Source organism: Stenella coeruleoalba, assembly GCF_951394435.1.
Source record: "Stenella coeruleoalba genome assembly, chromosome: 20".
Lineage (NCBI taxonomy): Eukaryota > Metazoa > Chordata > Mammalia > Artiodactyla > Delphinidae > Stenella > Stenella coeruleoalba.
In genome coordinates, this window is record NC_137166.1 from 11,523,780 (window position 1) to 11,540,221 (window position 16,442).

A 16,442-nucleotide genomic window follows, 5' to 3' on the forward strand; every position below is an offset into this window, starting at 1 on the left:
TGTATTATTATGAATTAATGAATGATTAACTTGGTGTTTCAATACATTTCTGGAATTATTCTTATTGATATTCCAGTTGAAATCCTTCTCGAGTTGCCTCCTGAGTCTTTTTGACATGACCCCAATAGTCTTCGGTAAAAATCCTAGTTTTCTGGTACTATAAGATATTCTAGATTTATTTTGTATATTTCATACCTCATATCTGGATTCAGCTATTTTTCACAAGGAGTCCCAAATCCTTTCAGAGTATGATATTTGGGATCCACAATCCAGGTGCTAAGGGAGATCACTGTTTTAGGTTCATGATACCTTCCTGATCAACAAAACTAGGAAATGTTCTATTTGCCTTAGAGAGAAAATATATCAAATTCATACTGATATATCTAATTCAAATTCAGAATTGCAGGATATTTACTTAACCTCTTCAATTTTATTTTTTTATTATTTTCTTAATTTATTTATTTTTATTTAAAAAGTTTATTATAGAAGTTTTAAAAAATATATACAAAAGTAGAGGGGATTGGATGATGCCCTCCACTTGTATCAACAAATGTCAACTATTTTTCTTTTTAAACACCTTTATTGGAGTATATTTGCTTTACAATGGTGTGTTAGTTTCTGCTTTATAACAAAGTGAATCAGCTATACATATACATATGTTCCCATATCTCTTCCCTCTTGCAACTCCCTCCCTCCCACCCTCCATATCCCACCCCTCTAGGTGGTGACAAAGCACCGAGCTGATCTCCCTGTGCTATGCGACTGCTTCCCACTAGCTATCAGTTTTAATTTGGTAGTGTATATATGTCCATGCCACTCTCTCACTTTGTCCCAGCTTACCTTTCCCCCTCCCCCTGTCCTCAAATCCATTCTCTAGTAGGTCTGCATCTTTATTCCCAACCTGCCCCTAGGTTCTTCATGACCACTTTTTTTTTTAGATTCCATATATATGTTAGCATATGATACTTGTTTTTCTCTTTCTCACTTACTTCACTCTGTATGATAGACTCTAGGTCCATCCACCTCACTACAAATACCTCAAATTCGTTTCTTTCTATGGCTGAGTAATATTCCATTGTATATATGTGCCACATCTTCTTTATCCAATCACCTGTTGATGCACACTTAGGTTGCTTCCATGTCCTGGCTATTGTAAATAGAGCTGCAATGAACATTGTGGTACATGACTCTTTCATTTTTTTTTTTTTAAATTTTGGTGGTACACGGGCCTCTCACTGTTGTGGCCTCTCCCGTTGCGGAGCACAGGCTCCGGACGCGCAGGTTCAGCGGCCATGACCCACGGGCCCAGGTGCTCCGCGGCATGTGGGATCCTCCCAGACTGGGGCACGAACACGTGTCCCCTGCATCAGCAGGCAGACTCTCAACCACTGAGCCACCCGGGAAGCACTACATGACTCTTTTTGAATTACGGTTTTCTCAGAGTATATGCCCAGTAGTGGGATGGCTGGGTTGTATGGTAGTTTTATTTTTAGTTGTTTAAGGAATCTCCATACTGTTCTCCATAGTGGCTGTATCAATTTACATTCCTACCAACGGTGCAAGAGGGTTCCCTTTTCTCCACACCCTCTCCAGCATTTATTGTTTGTACATCTTTTGATGATGGCAATTCTGACTGATATGAGATGATACCTTATTGTAGTTTTGACTGGCATTTCTCTAATGATTAGTGATGTTGAGCATCCTTTCATGTGTTTGTTGGCAATCTGTGTATCTTCTTTGAAGAAATGTCTATTTAGGTCTTCTGCCCATTTTTGGATTGGGTTGTTTGTTTTTTTGCTATTCAGCTGCATGAGCTGCTTGTAAATTTTAGAGATTAATCCTTTGTCAGTTGCTCCATTTGCAAATATTTTCTCCCATTCTGAGGGTTGTCTTTTCGTCTTCTTTATGGTTTCCTTTGCTATGCAAAGGCTTCTAAGTTTCATTAGGTCCCATTAGTTTATTTTTCGTTTTATTTCCATCTCTCTAGGAGGCTGGTCAAAATGGATCTTGCTGTGACTTATGTCATAGAGTGTTCTGCCTATGTTTTCCTCTAAGACTTTTACAGTCTCTGGCGTTATATTTAGGTCTTTAATTCATTTTGAGTTTATTTTTGTGTATGGTGTTAGGGAGTGTTCTAATTTCATTTTTTACATGTAGCTGTCCAGTTTTCCCAGCACCACTTATTGAAGAGACTGTCTTTTCTCCATTGTATATTCTTGCCTCCTTTGTCAAAGATAAGGGGACCATGTGTGCGTCAGTTTATCTCTGGGCTTTCGATCCTGTTCCATTGATCTATATTTCTGTTTTTGTGCCAGTATCATACTGCCTTGATTACTGTAGCTTTGTAGTACAGTCCGAAGTCAGGGAGCCTGATTCCTCCAGCTCCATTTTTCTTTATGAAGATTGATTTGGCTATTCGGGGTCTCTACTGTTTCCACACAAATTGTGACATTTTTTGTTCTAGTTCTGTGAAAAATGCCATTGGTAGTTTGATAGGGATTGCATTGAATCAGTAGATTGCTTTGGGTAGTATAGTCATTTTCACAGTGTTGATTCTTCCAATCCAAGAACATGGTATATCTCTCCATCTGTTTGTATCATCTTTCATTTCTTTCATCAGCGCCTTATAGTTTTCTGCATATAGAACTTTTGTCTCCTGAGGTAGGTTTATTCCTAGGTATTTTATTCTTTTCTTGCGGTGGTAAATGGGAGTGTTTCCTTAATTTCACTTTCAGATTTTTCATCATTAGTGTATAGGAATGCAAGAGATTTCTGTGCATTAATTTTGTATCCTGCTACTTTACCAAATTCATTGATTAGCTCTAGTAGTTTTCTGGTAGCGTCTTTAGGATTCTCTATGTATAGTATCATGTCATCTGCAAACAGTGACAGCTTTACTTCTTCTTTTCTGATTTGGATTCCTTCTATTTCTTTTTCTTCTCTGATTGGTCTGGCTAAAACTTCCAAAACTCTGTTGAATAAGAGTGGTGAGAGTGGGCAACCTTGTCTTTTCCTGATCTTCGTGGAAATGGTTTCAGTTTTTCACCACTGAGGACAATGTTGGCTGTGGGCTTGCCATATATGGCCTTTATTATGTTGAGATAAGTTCCCTCTATGGTTACTTTCTGGAGGGTTTTTATCATAAATGGTGTTGAATTTTGTCAAAAGCTTTTTCTGCACCTAATAGAGATGATCACATGGTTTTTATTCTTCAATTTGTTAATATGGTGATCACGTTGATTGATTTATGTATAGAAGAATCCTTGCATTCCTGGGATAAACTCCACTTGATCGTGGTGTATAATCCTAATGTGCTGTTGGATTCTGTTTGGTAGTATTTTGTTGAGGATTTTTACATCTATGTTCATCAGTGATATTGGCCTGTAGTTTTCTTTCTTTGTGACATCTTTGTCTGCTTTTGGTATCAGGGTGATGGTGGCCTCGTAGAATGAGTTTGGGAGTGTTCCTCCCTCTGCTACATTTTGGAAGAGTTTGAGAAGGATAGGTGTTAGCTCTTCTCTAAGTGTTTGATAGAATTCGCCTGTGAAGCCATCTGGTCCTGGGCGTTTGTTTGTTGGAAGATTTTTAATCACAGTTTCAATGTCAGTGCTTGTGATTGGTCTGTTTATATTTTCTATTTCTGCCTGGTTCATTCTCGGAAGGTTGTGCTTTTCTAAGAGTTTGTCCATTTCTTCCAGGTGGTGGTCCATTTTATTGCCATATAGTTGCTTGTAGTAATCTCTCATGATCCTTTGTATTTCTGCAGTGTCAGTTGTTACTTCTCCTTTTTCATTTCTAATTCTATTGATTTGAGTCTTCTCCTGTTTTTTCCTTGATGAGTCTGGCTAATGGTTTATCAATTTCGTTTATCTTCTCAAAGAACCAGCTTTTAGTTTTACTCATCTTTGCTATTGTTTCCTTCATTTCTTTTTCATTTATTTCTGATCTGATCTTTATGATTTCTTTCCTGCTCCTAACTTTGCATTATTTTTGTTCTTCTTTCTCTAATTGCTTTAGGTGTAAGGTTAGCTTGTTTATTTGAGATGTTTCTTGTTTCTTAAGGGAGGATTGTATTGTTATAAACTTCCCTCTTAGAACTGCTTTTGCTGCACCCCATAGGTTTTGGGTCATCATGTTTTCATTATCATTTGTTTCTAGGTATTTTTTGATTTCCTCTTTGATTTCTTCAGTGACCTCTTGGTTATTAAGTAGTGTATTGTTTAGCCTCCATGCATTTTTATTTTTTACAGATTTTTTCCTGTAATTGATATCTAATCTCATAGCGTTATGGTCGGAAAGGATACTTGATACGATTTCAATATTCTTAAATTTACCAAGGCTTGATTTGTGACCCAAGATATGGTCTATCCTGGAGAATATTCCATGAGCACTTGAGAAGAAAGTGTATTCTGTTGTTTTTGGATGGAATGTCCTATAAATGTCAATTAAGTCCATCTTATTTAATGTACCATTTAAAGCTTGTGTTTCCTTATTTATTTTCATTTTGGATGATCTGTCCATTGGTGAACGTGGGGTGTTAAAGTCCCCTGCTATGATTGTGTCACTGTCGATTTCCCCTTTTATGGCTGTTAGCATCTGCCTTATGTATTGAGGTGCTTCTATGTTGAGTGCATAAATATTTACAATTGTTATATCTTCTTCTTGGATTGATCCCTTGATCATTATGCAGTGTCCTTCTTTGTCACTTGTAATAGTCTTTGTTTTAAAGTCTATTTTGTCTGATATGAGAATTGCTACTCCAGCTTTCTTTTGATTGCCATTTGCATGGAATATCTTTTTCCAGACCCTCATTTTCAGTCTGTATGTGTTCCTACGTCTGCAGTGGGTCTCCTGTGGACAGAATATATATAGGTCTTGCTTTTGTATCCATTCCGCCAGTCTATGTCTTTTGGTTGGAGCATTTAAAACATTTACATTTAAGGTAATTATGGATATGTATGTTCCTATTACCATTTCCTTAATTGTTTTGGGTGTGTTATTGTAATCTTTTCCTTCTCTTGTGTTTCCTGCCTAGAGAAATTCCTTTAGCATTTGTTGTAAAGCTGATGTGGTAGTGCTGAATTCTCTTAGCTTTCGCATGTCTGTAAAGGTTTTAATTTCTCCGTCGAATCTGAATGAGATTGTTGCTGGCTAGACAATGTTGGTTGTAGGTTTTCTCCTTTCATCACTTTAAATATGCCCTGCCACTCCCTTCTGGCTTGCAGAGTTTCTGCTGAAAGATCAGCTGTTAACCTTATGGTTACTTATTGTTTTTCACCTGCTGCTTTTATTTATTGTATGTTATTGTTTTTCTCTTGCTGCTTTTAATATTTTTTCTTTGTATTCAATTTTTGATAGTTTGATTAATATGTGTCTTGGCATGCTTCTCCTTAGATTTATCCTCTATGGGACTATCTGCGCTTCCTGGACTTGATTAACTATTTCCTTTCCCATATTAGGGAAGTTTTCAACTATAATCTCCTCAAATATTTTCTCAGTCCCTTTCTTTTTCTCCTCTTCTTCTGGAACCCATATAATTTGAATGTTGGTGCATTTAATGTTGTCCCACAGGTCTCTGAGACTGTCCTCAATTCTCTTCATTCTTTTTTCTTTATTCTGCTCTGCGGTAGTTATTTCCACTACTTTGTCTTCCAGGTCACTTATCCATTCTTCTGCCTCAGTTATTCTGTGATTGATTCCTACTAGAGAATTTTTAATTTCATTTATTGTGTTGTTCATCATTGTTGTTTGCTCTTTAGTTCTCCTATGTCCTTGTTAAATGTTTCTTGTATTTTCTCCATTCTATTTCCAAGATATTGGATCATCTTTACTATCATTACTCTGAATTCTTTTTCAGGTAGACTACCTATTTCCTCTTCATTTGTTTGGTCTGGTGGGTTTGTACCTTGCTCCTTCATCTGCTGCATGTTTCTCTGTTTTCTCATTTTGCTTAACTTACTGTGCTTGGGGTCTCCTTTTTGCAGGCTGCAGGTTCGTAGTTCCTCCTGTTTTTGATGTCTGTCCCCAGTGGCTAAGGTTGGTTCAGTGGGTTGTGTAGGCTTCCTGGTGGAGGGGACTAATGCCTGTGTTCTGGTGGATGAGGCTGGATCTTGCCTTTCTGGTGGGAAGGTCCACGTCTGGTGGTGTGTTTTGGGGTGTCTGTGACCTTATTATGATTTTAGGCAGCCTCTCTGCTAATGGGTGGGGCTGTGTTCCTGTCCTGCTAGTTGTTTGTCATAGGGTGTCCAGCACTGTAGCTTGCTGGTCATTGAGTGGAGCTGGGCCTTGGTGCTGAGATGGAGATCTGTGGGAGATTTTCGCTGTTTGATATTATGTGGAGCCAGGAGGTCTCTGGTGGACCAATGTCCTGAATTCAGCTCTCCCACCTCAGAGGCACAGGCCTGACGCCTGGGCAGAGCACCAAGACCCTGTCATCCACACGGAAATAGAGGAAAAGGAAAAATATATATATATCGTTGCTCCCAAAGTCCACCACCTCAATTTGGGATGATTCGTTGTCTATTCAGGTATTCCACAGATGCAGGTACATCAAGTTGATTGTGGAGATTTAATCCACTGCTCCTGAGGCTGCTGGGAGAGATTTCCCTTTCTCTTCTTTGTTTGCACAGCTCCTGGGGTTCAGCTTTGGATTTGGCCCCACCTCTCTGTGTAGGTCGCCTGAGGGCGTCTGTTCTTCGCTCAGACAGGACGGGGTTAAAGAAGCACCTGCTTCGGGGACTCTGGCTCACTCAGGCCGGGGGGAGGGAGGGGTACAGAGTGCGGGGCGAGCTTGCAGCGGCAGAGGCTGGCATGACGTTGCACCAGCCTGAGGCATGCTGTCCGTTCTCCCAGGGAAGTTGTCCCTGGATCACGGGACGCTGGCAGTGGCGGGCTGCACAGGCTCCTGGGAGGGGAGGTGTGGACAGTGACCTGTGCTCGCACACATGCTTCTTGGTGGTGCATCAGAAGCCTTACAATCTCATGCCCATCTCTGGGGTCCGCGCTGATAGCTGCGCCTCGCGCCAGTCTCTGGAGGTCCTTTAAGCGGCGCTCTGAATTCCCTCTCTTCGCGCACCAGGAAACAATGGTCTCTTGCCTCATAGACAGGTCCAGACTTTTCCCGGACTCCCTCCCGGGTAGCTGTGGCGCACTAGCCCCCTTCAGGCTGTGTTCCCGCAGCCAACCCCAGTCCTCTCCCTGGGATCCTACCTCCTCCGAAGCCCGAGTCTCAGCTCCCAGCCTCCGCCCGTCCCGGCGGGTGAGCAGACAAGCCTCTCAGGCTGGTGAGTGCCAGTCGGCACCAATCCTTTGTGCGGGCTTCTCAGCGCTTTGCTCTCTGCACCCCTGTGGCTGTGCTCTCCTCCGCGGCTCCGAAGCTTCCCCCCTCCGCCACCCGCAGTCTCCGCCTGCAAAGGGGTTCCTAGTGTGTGGAAACCTTTCCTCCTTCACCGCTCCCTCCCACTGGTGCGGGTCCCGTCCCTATTCTTTTGTCTCTGTTTTTTCTTTTTTTTTGCCCTACCCAGGTACATGGGGAGTTTCTTGCCTTTTGGGAGGTCTGAGGTCTTCTGCCAGCATTCAGTAGGTGTTCTGTAGGAGTTGTTCCACATGTAGATGTATTTCTGATGTATTCGTGTGGAGGAAGGTGATCTCCACACCTTACTCTTCTGCCATTTTGAGGGTCTCCCCCAACCTCTTCAATTTTAGATTTTTTTCTCTTTTCTCTTTCACTGAAATTTTGATTTCTAACGATATTAAAATGATTGCTTGGGTTTCCCTGGTGGCACAGTGTTTGAAAGTCCGCCTGCCGATGCAGGGGACACGGGTTCATGTCCCGGTCCGAGAGGATCCCACATGCCGCGCAGCGGCTGGGATCGTGGGCCATGGCCGCTGAGCCTGCGCGTCCAGAGACCATGCTCTGCAACGGGAGAGGCCACAACAGTGAGAGGCCCGCGTACCGCAAAAAAAAAAAAAAAAAAAAGATTGCTTAACTGTTTTATCAAAAGAAGTTTTAGAGTCACGATACTATATTTTAAATAAAATATAATGGGTATCACTAACAAAATGTGATTATTGAAAGTATTCAAGATTTTTTTGTCAACGGGTTCTAAAACAATAAAAATACACAACTGCCGTGTTTTTAAGTCACTTAAAATAATTCCTTTCTGTGTGTGTGCCTTTAACTGAACATACAGGTTTGTTTCATGATACTGTTGATCTTTAGAAATAGCTTCCAAATTTTTATTTAATATTGGTATACAATTATTAAATTGTGTATATTGCTTTATGGTTAAATCTAAAAAACAAGGCACGTCCAGAAAAGTCTAGCACCTATCCCTATTCCATCCTTCTCCCTATAGGTTATCACAGAGGTAACATTTTTTTAATTCGTCTTGCTTATCCTCCCATTTATTTAAAAAATATGAGCAAATATGTAAATACATGTGTATATTTCTATTCCCTTTATTTATATAAATGGTAGTATATCCTACCCATTTTCCTCACCGTGTCTTTGTCAAGGTAATTGAACAAATGTGACAGGTAGAGGTAAGATATGTATTAATCTTTTTAAATGGTCTTCACCCTTGAAGGGTTAGCCAGATGAGAAGTGATGATCCCGTGAAGGAAGGGTAAGTAGAGTCCAGGCCAACCTACAGTAAAATTTGGAGCCTTTTCCAGCCTAATTCCTCAAGTATCACTGTCCACCTGCATCCTCTTTTCACTAGCATGACATCAGAATTATTATCACGAGTTCTCATGGAGACAGCTGTGCATCTGTCAGAGTCTCTGCTGAGAGAAGACTGGGGGGTGGGGGACAAGGAAGCTACTGTGTCTTGTCTCATGTGTCAGCTTTGGGGACTCACTCCAAACACACATGAGTGGCCTCTGTCTTAATGTCTCCAGGAGACACAGAGTTTTGGAGAATGTCAACTTTAAAAAAAAAAAAAAAAAGAGGTGCCTTCATTAAAATTGTTAGATTTTAAAGTTTAGCCCATCCAGTGAAATGTGTTTTGGGGACGATAATGTGAAAGTATCTATAAATTCCTGAGAAAGTTTTCGGAAAAAGTAATTGTGGATAAATGATAATAGGCAATCAAGAAAAGTAGTTATAAGGTACAGAGAAGAACTTGGGAAAGTTGCAAAGCACAATCGCAGAGGAGAATAACAGGAGAGAAGGTCCAGGGATAGTCAGTAATAATATGGTAATAATTACAGCGGCAGATATCTAACTGAAAAGAAAGTAACTGCGAGTTCACGATGCATCATAATTTTTTCTGGGCATTCTAAGGTGCACATATTGATGCTTGTGGTATGGAAGAAGCATCCTATATATATGACTTCCTGAGCACACATTGGCTCTATCCTTGGTAACTGCTGTATCATCGGAACTTTTACATATTTATGGATGATTCAAGTACACATTGTTCTGTTCCAAGCATTGTCTAGTCATAAGAACACAGCTCTTCAGCTATATAGAAGCAGTATTTCTAATAACAAGCAACTGATGAAAGTTTTTAAGAAAAAAAAAAAGTTCCCCTAATCACATTCAGTTTCAAACTCATCTCTTAGTCCTCTTATTGTTACACTTTGCTTGAGTCTATTCACATAATTGTTTGCATTTTAAAAAATGGGGAAAAGCATAAAAAATACAGACTACAAAATGTACCGATCATTTCCCTTTAAAGTATAGCAACACTAATTTCAAAGTAATCTTGCAATCTGAAGGAACTTAGTTTCTAACGTCATTTTCATCAGTGAGACCGAGACCAATTACGTGATACAGAGAGGCATGTAGTTTTTCAGAATATGTAATTCCTAGTTCTGTCTGCCCATGCCAGAAATGGTTTGATTCCCTCAGCAATCTGTCACCATCCTCAACCCCACTGATTTCATTTTGGATTCCACAAACCCTTTAGATATAATATCTTATTTAAATTAAAATAAATAATAGTGTATGTGATCTAGTCCTAAGTATATAGGGCCATTTTGAGCACATTTTCCAGCAGAAAATAATGGACCTAATGTCTTGCAAAACTGCAGTAAACCTGAGCTTTAGTTGGTATTTTCCTCAAAAAATATGTAAAACTTTCACTATGAAATTCTGACTTGGGACATCAAGCATTTGAGCAAATGTCATTAAACTAGACAGACAAATACACTCACAACCAAGGACTTCATACCCCGAGGTCGTCAAGACGTACACCATTTTATAGATATTAAGCATATCTTTTCAAATCTGAACTTAAGCATAGAGAAATCCTTCACATATCATTAGCCCAAGTACGGTACAGGAAGCCAGAATATGCCACAACCATGAATCAATTTAGAGAAAAGATGAGGACCACTGTCCTGGTCAGAACCAGCTAAGATCAGTCAGTAGTGATTGAAACTGAGGTGTGTGCACGTAACTACTAAATTAGAAGTAGAATATCAGAAGGCACTCAAAAGATAATGTCACAGCTTGGTTAATCTACAGTTCTATTGGGAGGAAAGCTGTGATTAATAGACGCATCTCACGCGAATGATAATCTGAGTAACGAGGGTGTGGCCTCTGGCTGCCATGTACAAGGTAGGATGGCAAAAATAAGACAAAATCAGTAAGTGGAAGAGTGTCATATTTTGGAATTGACTCAGCTAAAATCAGAAATGGAGAAAGACAGAAAGTAAAACCAACGCCAACTCTAAACTCCAAAGAAAGTTTAAATGATAAAATAAATTTCACAAATTAAATTTTTAATGGAAAAGAAACTTATACATAGAATGAGAAATAGGAAAGGAAAACTATCTAACCCCTAGATTGTGGTAAGAGTTTCTGTTAATTTCATTCTTTTTCTGGGTATGTGAACTTCCCCTAGGATGCCTTCCATAGTCACTTCCAAAACTCATGAGCCCTTTGCATTCTTTTCTCCTATTTCCCATGTCTTTCTGTGAATTGGAATGATTTGTTAAGAACCAAAAAGTAGGGCTGATTTAATTAGATTCTATAATAGCTGAGGAATGATGCAGAGTGAAAGGCATCTGTGATGACTAATTTCATGTGTTAACTGGGCTAAGGGATGCCCAGATAACTGGTAAAACATTATCTCTGGGTGTGTCTGTGAGGGAGCTTCCAAAAGAGATTAGCATATCCCGTGAAATCCAAATTAGCACTTTGGAACCAAAAGTGAATTTTGCTCACTTTTCCCAAATGCTACACGTCTATGGAGTCAGTAAGTTTTTTTTATAGATCTTCTGTCAATTCCATATGATTTTTCTTTCTTCCTCATGAAAAATAAGCCAGCAAAAGGAAAAAAAAGAAAACTCATTTCTCCTCCTTTATGAATATCAGCTGGTTACAGCCAATTCTGGCCCTCTCAGCTTGGGTCCTCTCCCAAATTAAAGGTCATTTCCTCATCCTCATTGCAAACTTCTCAGCAACTCTCTGCTTCAATACCCTTTGGATGACCTATAAAACATCCTGGACTTAAATGACCTTCACGTGCTCCTTTTTCCTTAATCATTTCCTGTGATTGCGCCATCTTTGAAATTGTAAGTGCTTATAATTCTACTCTTTGATCCCAGACAACTGGACCTTCTAGCTCTCTCAATTCCATTCTTATTTACTTTATTTTTTTATTTTTTTTTTTTATTTTTTTGCGGTACGCGGGCCTCTCACTGTTGTGGCCTCTTCCGTTGCGGAGCACAGGCTCCAGACGCGCAGGCCCAGTGGCCATGGCTCACGGGCCTAGCCGCTCCGCGGCATGTGGGATCTTCCCAGACCGGGGCACGAACCCGCGTCCCCTGCATCGGCAGGCGGACTCCCCACCACTGCGCCACCAGGGAAGCCCCAACTCTTATTTACTTTTCAGCCTCAAAAACTCCACCGTACCTTTGACACCTTCCATCTCTGTGACAGCTAATTTTTCATGTCAACTCGACTAGGTCACAGTACCCAGACATTTGGTCAAATATTTTTCTAGATGTTTCTATGAAGGTATTTTTAAGATGAGATTAACATTTAAAGCAGTAGAGTTTCTAATAAAGCAGGTTACGCTCCCTAACGTGGGTAGGCCTCATCCCATCAGTTGAAGGCCTTCGGAGAAAAAAGACTGACCTTCCTAGAAGAAGGGAATTCTGCTAGCACATTGCTTAAGACTCGAACTGTAACTCTCCTATGTGTCTCCAGCCTGCCAGCCTACCTTGCAGATTTTGGATTCGCCAAACCTCCACAATCACATCACCCAATTCCTTAAAATAAATCTATTGTTCAACATCTTATTGGTTCCATTTCTCTGGAGAACCCTGCCTAACACAGTCTTCCATCAGCACCCCTGCCCCCGACTTCACTTCCTCCCCTACATGGTGCTAACTCTATGACGCTTTCTTTCTTCTATGCTCTTGCCAGCCCAAATGTGTCCTTGTTCTAGACAAGTCCTCCCATCACAGTATTCCCATAGATTCCAACACCAGGTCAGACTAAGAAACTACACCCTCTGCTCCTGCACATGGCCAGCTGCCCACAGCTGGAGAAAACCAAACAACAGTGCACACAGGCGCCCTGTGTGTGGTCTCCAGCCTGCACTGGGCTCTCAGTGCAACATCGAGATTCTTTTCCTAGTCGGCACCATTCTCACTTCTCTTTGTTCTCAGTAAACACAGGAACTTTCTGCCCCTTGAGAGACCTTCTATGGACTGAAGTTCAAATCCATCTTTATTTTTTTCTTCTTCTTGTATAAAGATATGTCTCTCTTCAAAACCAGCTGGGATCTGGATCCCCTTGCTCCACTCACTACCTCTGGAATCACCCGTTCACGTTCAACCTCTGGACCTCCATGGGCTCCCACTCAAGTTCTCACCAAGCTCAAGTCTCTCCACTAACAAGTCCTCTACTTGTCTCTGCATCACTTATCCTGTCTCTTTACCATCATTCCACTTCCTTTCTCCACACAGCCAAACTACTGGGAATAGTATTTGCCATTTCCTCTCCCCTCGTTCTTACCATGGTTCCCTTCCAAAAAACCACTGCATTCGGTCAGGCATTTACTTTCACCTCATAGATGAATTGCTGATAACCTCAGATCTATTGCTAATTTTGCATGATTTTTTTTTAATCACATGGTACTTTTATTTATTTTTTAAAGTCTTAGATACTTAATCTTTTGCAGTTAAGCAGGTATTTCATTTTTGCCTCTAGGGAAAGACACAAAATTCCAAAGCTGCCGCTGAAGATTTCAGCCCTTCTAGTCCTTATGTAGTTGTGTGCTGAGTACTAAAATGCTGACTACTGAACTCTTTAGAATGGCGCCATTGTCAGCAGATCGAAAATCTATACTATTCTTCACCTGATTCTTTGCCAAGTTCATAAAGGTGTTTATATTTTTTAAAAAACCTTTGGCATGAGTTTTTAATTTTTTTTTTTTTTTGCATTTAATTCTGCAAAGGTCCCTTCCTCCCTCCCTCCCTCTCTTCCTCTCTCTTCCTTCCTCCCTCACACAAATTCTTTAAGGCGTGTATTATTCCTATGCCCAATTTGCAGACGAGGTAAAAGCAACTTGTCCAAAATCACACAGCTTGAAAGAGATGGTGCCTGTATCTGAAGGCATGCAGTCTGGTAACAGAGATGACTTTTTCAACTGCCCTCCATAGCCTGCCATCTCTTCCTTCTTTTGCATGCTATAGCTCTGGTACTTTGAACTGGACCTGATTTGACATCCCGACTATTGAAGTCACTCTGGGATCAGACTAGAGAAAAAGAACCATGGTTTCCAGAAAGCCAACCTAAGCATGGGTACAGAAATTGAGACAGTGTGCTGATGGCGTTTGCTACTGTTGCCCCAGATTATCAGATCCAGTCATATTTATTCTGTTTCCAATCCAGAGCCTGGGGATGGTGAGTTTCAGTGGAGGAGAGGAGAGGAGAGATAATTCACAGGGACTTTCCAGGGAGTAAAGGCAGGAGACAGCCATGTTCTATGGTGTGGTCCAATGTGAAAAGTTGTATAGATGCCCATGTCACAGAGGACTCCAGTACAAAAAGCCCTATGCAATGTTCTAAGCAGACTGTAAATAGAAGTAAACAGAAGGAATATATTTCACAAATATATAGACCTGTTGTAATCACACAAAATGTAGTTCCTTGTGAAAACATCTTTTAAAAAATTGTGCTATAGTCAAGTGTATACAGCTCAGATGAATTAAATGCTCAAAGGCTAAGAATTTAAAAGTACAAACCAAAAATGTGAGAGGAGCCCATATGGAAATTCAATGTTTGTGTGGCCATGTATCCAAAGAGTTTGATTTTATGGGAAAAAAAAAAAAAAAAGAGAGAGAGAGAGAGATTGAACAGACAAATTTCTTTCTAATTTAGAGCCGTTTTTGTATTTACTTGTCATCTTTGACATGCAAATTTTTAAAGAAAGCATAAATATCACTGTGAGCTTAATTAATTCATGTATTTATTCTAATCTAAGGATCAAAAATCTATTTCCAAAGTGACATACTGGAAAAAGGTTTTTTTACCTTTAAATTTCAGAGTGCAAAAAATGGAACTGCCATTACGATAATAGCTTTGTAGCTCTTGGGACAATTTTCTGCAACTTTTCCACAAACTTGCTAAAATAAATACAAGTTTTTTTTCCTGAAACTTATATTCCCCACTCACCCCCAGCTCATGATGACTCTGACATATTGTAATAAAGCCATTGCTCCCTGAGGATCTCCCTTTTCACTGCTCCAGCAATTCTTCTCTTCTCTCTCTCTCATTGAAAAAGAACCCTATTACTGAGCACTTAAAACGTTCAAGGCTCCAAAAGGAAGACAACCTTTCAGTAGGAGAGATTAGTAATAACAATAAGAAGCACAGAAGGGAATATAGGGGTTCAAAGCCAGATAAAATTTTCATTTGCAGGATACCAATCAAATATGATTTCTTTTGAACTGCATGTCTCTGATTTACAGACACAGCTCTGCAGAAAATTTCCTAGTATTTGTGCTTCCTGTTTTCCTCCTTTTATCCTCATGGCTACTTCTGGACAAATGCCCTAACCCTTTTCTAAAGCACGGCTCTTCTAAATCAAGGATTATTCTTTATGAACATTTCTGAAAGGAGTAAGATGTAGATAACAATACAAAGAGAAAGTCTTAGACAATACCAACTCAGAGGCAGGACTCCTAAAGGCAATCGGGAATATGGATGGAAAAAACCAAACGGTTCAAGTCCTGGTTCTTATGGCTAGGAGTTCTTCTTTTATATACTTATGCGAAATATCAGATGGATACCCTCATCTCAGTACACACACAGACCTCTGTATTGTAAACTGGTAGACACATCACCAGTTTACTGTATTTTGGATTTGAAGTAAGTAATCACAAAAGTGTTTCCTTTTACTATTACGTTTTTATTAACATCTATTCTAAACCACATTAGCAAAAAAGTATGGTGGTCCTATCTCCAGTCATGTTTACTATCTCCTTGGAATATCTCCTACCTCCTAGGAATTCAGTACACATAGCATGCATTTTAGCCGGTAGCACTTGGGTATTTCTGTCAAGCATAAAATTTGGAACAAAGGAAAACATGTAAGTATAGTGAAGGAGAATGAAAAATATATGAATGAGTTTGAAATTCAGTTGATGAAGGTTATACAAACCACGCAAAGTACTCCAGAAGCGCTTCTTGGAAATAACACTATGGAGGACGTCATTGGAAGTAAGACTCTAGAGATGAGTTGGTGACCACTGGAGAAGTGATGGGGCAGGCTGGACTACAAAGTAAGTGACTGAAAGGCCCTAAGTTGGAAGGGATGAAGCATGCCTCAGATAAATGAAGAGCATGACCCAGAAGAGAGGTGTGAAAATACAAGAAACCTTGGTGAATGTCCCAAGAGCGGCAATTAAGTGTCTGAAATTGGAGCTGTGGGACATGAGGAAGCAGCCAGTGAAATGTGCCAGATCTGGAGCTGGGTGGGGCCATCATGTCTGCCAGCCAAGCAGAAACATTTCAGTAAGACAGCAGCGTGCTGTTTTCATACAGCAAATGCGTGTAACAGCCCCATCCCAGAGGCAAAAACAAATGTGTATTAATCCAGACACACTCTTGTACCTGGTCCTCTGCAGTGAGCCCTGGACTCATCTGCAAAATGCCTGATGAGAAATAGAGCAATGCTACCTTTCCCACATAAAAAGCAAAATTATGCCCTGAACTACAATACATATTTTGATAAACAACAAAGGACTGATTCATAATTTATTATTTTTGTCCTCCTGCCTTAGAGTAGATGATGTGTAAAAAATGACACTAAACCAATGATTTAATCTACACCATGAATTCTTTTCCTTCAGTATATTTTGAAATACTGTTCTTTCCTAGCTTTGTATATTCATTGATATTGGGAGGAAAAAGAGCTAAATGTAAAAACTTTATAAATCTGGCTCTAGTTAACATGAACTTAGGTGGGAACTTACTA

The 16,442-nt window shown here is 40.1% G+C and overlaps 1 protein-coding gene across 6 annotated transcripts in view; it reads right to left on the bottom strand.

The window, feature by feature from the left end:
* CNTNAP4 (contactin associated protein family member 4) overlaps window positions 1-16,442 on the bottom strand; it is a 589,031-nt gene that overhangs the window by 153,960 nt on the left and 418,629 nt on the right. The window lies entirely within an intron of this gene.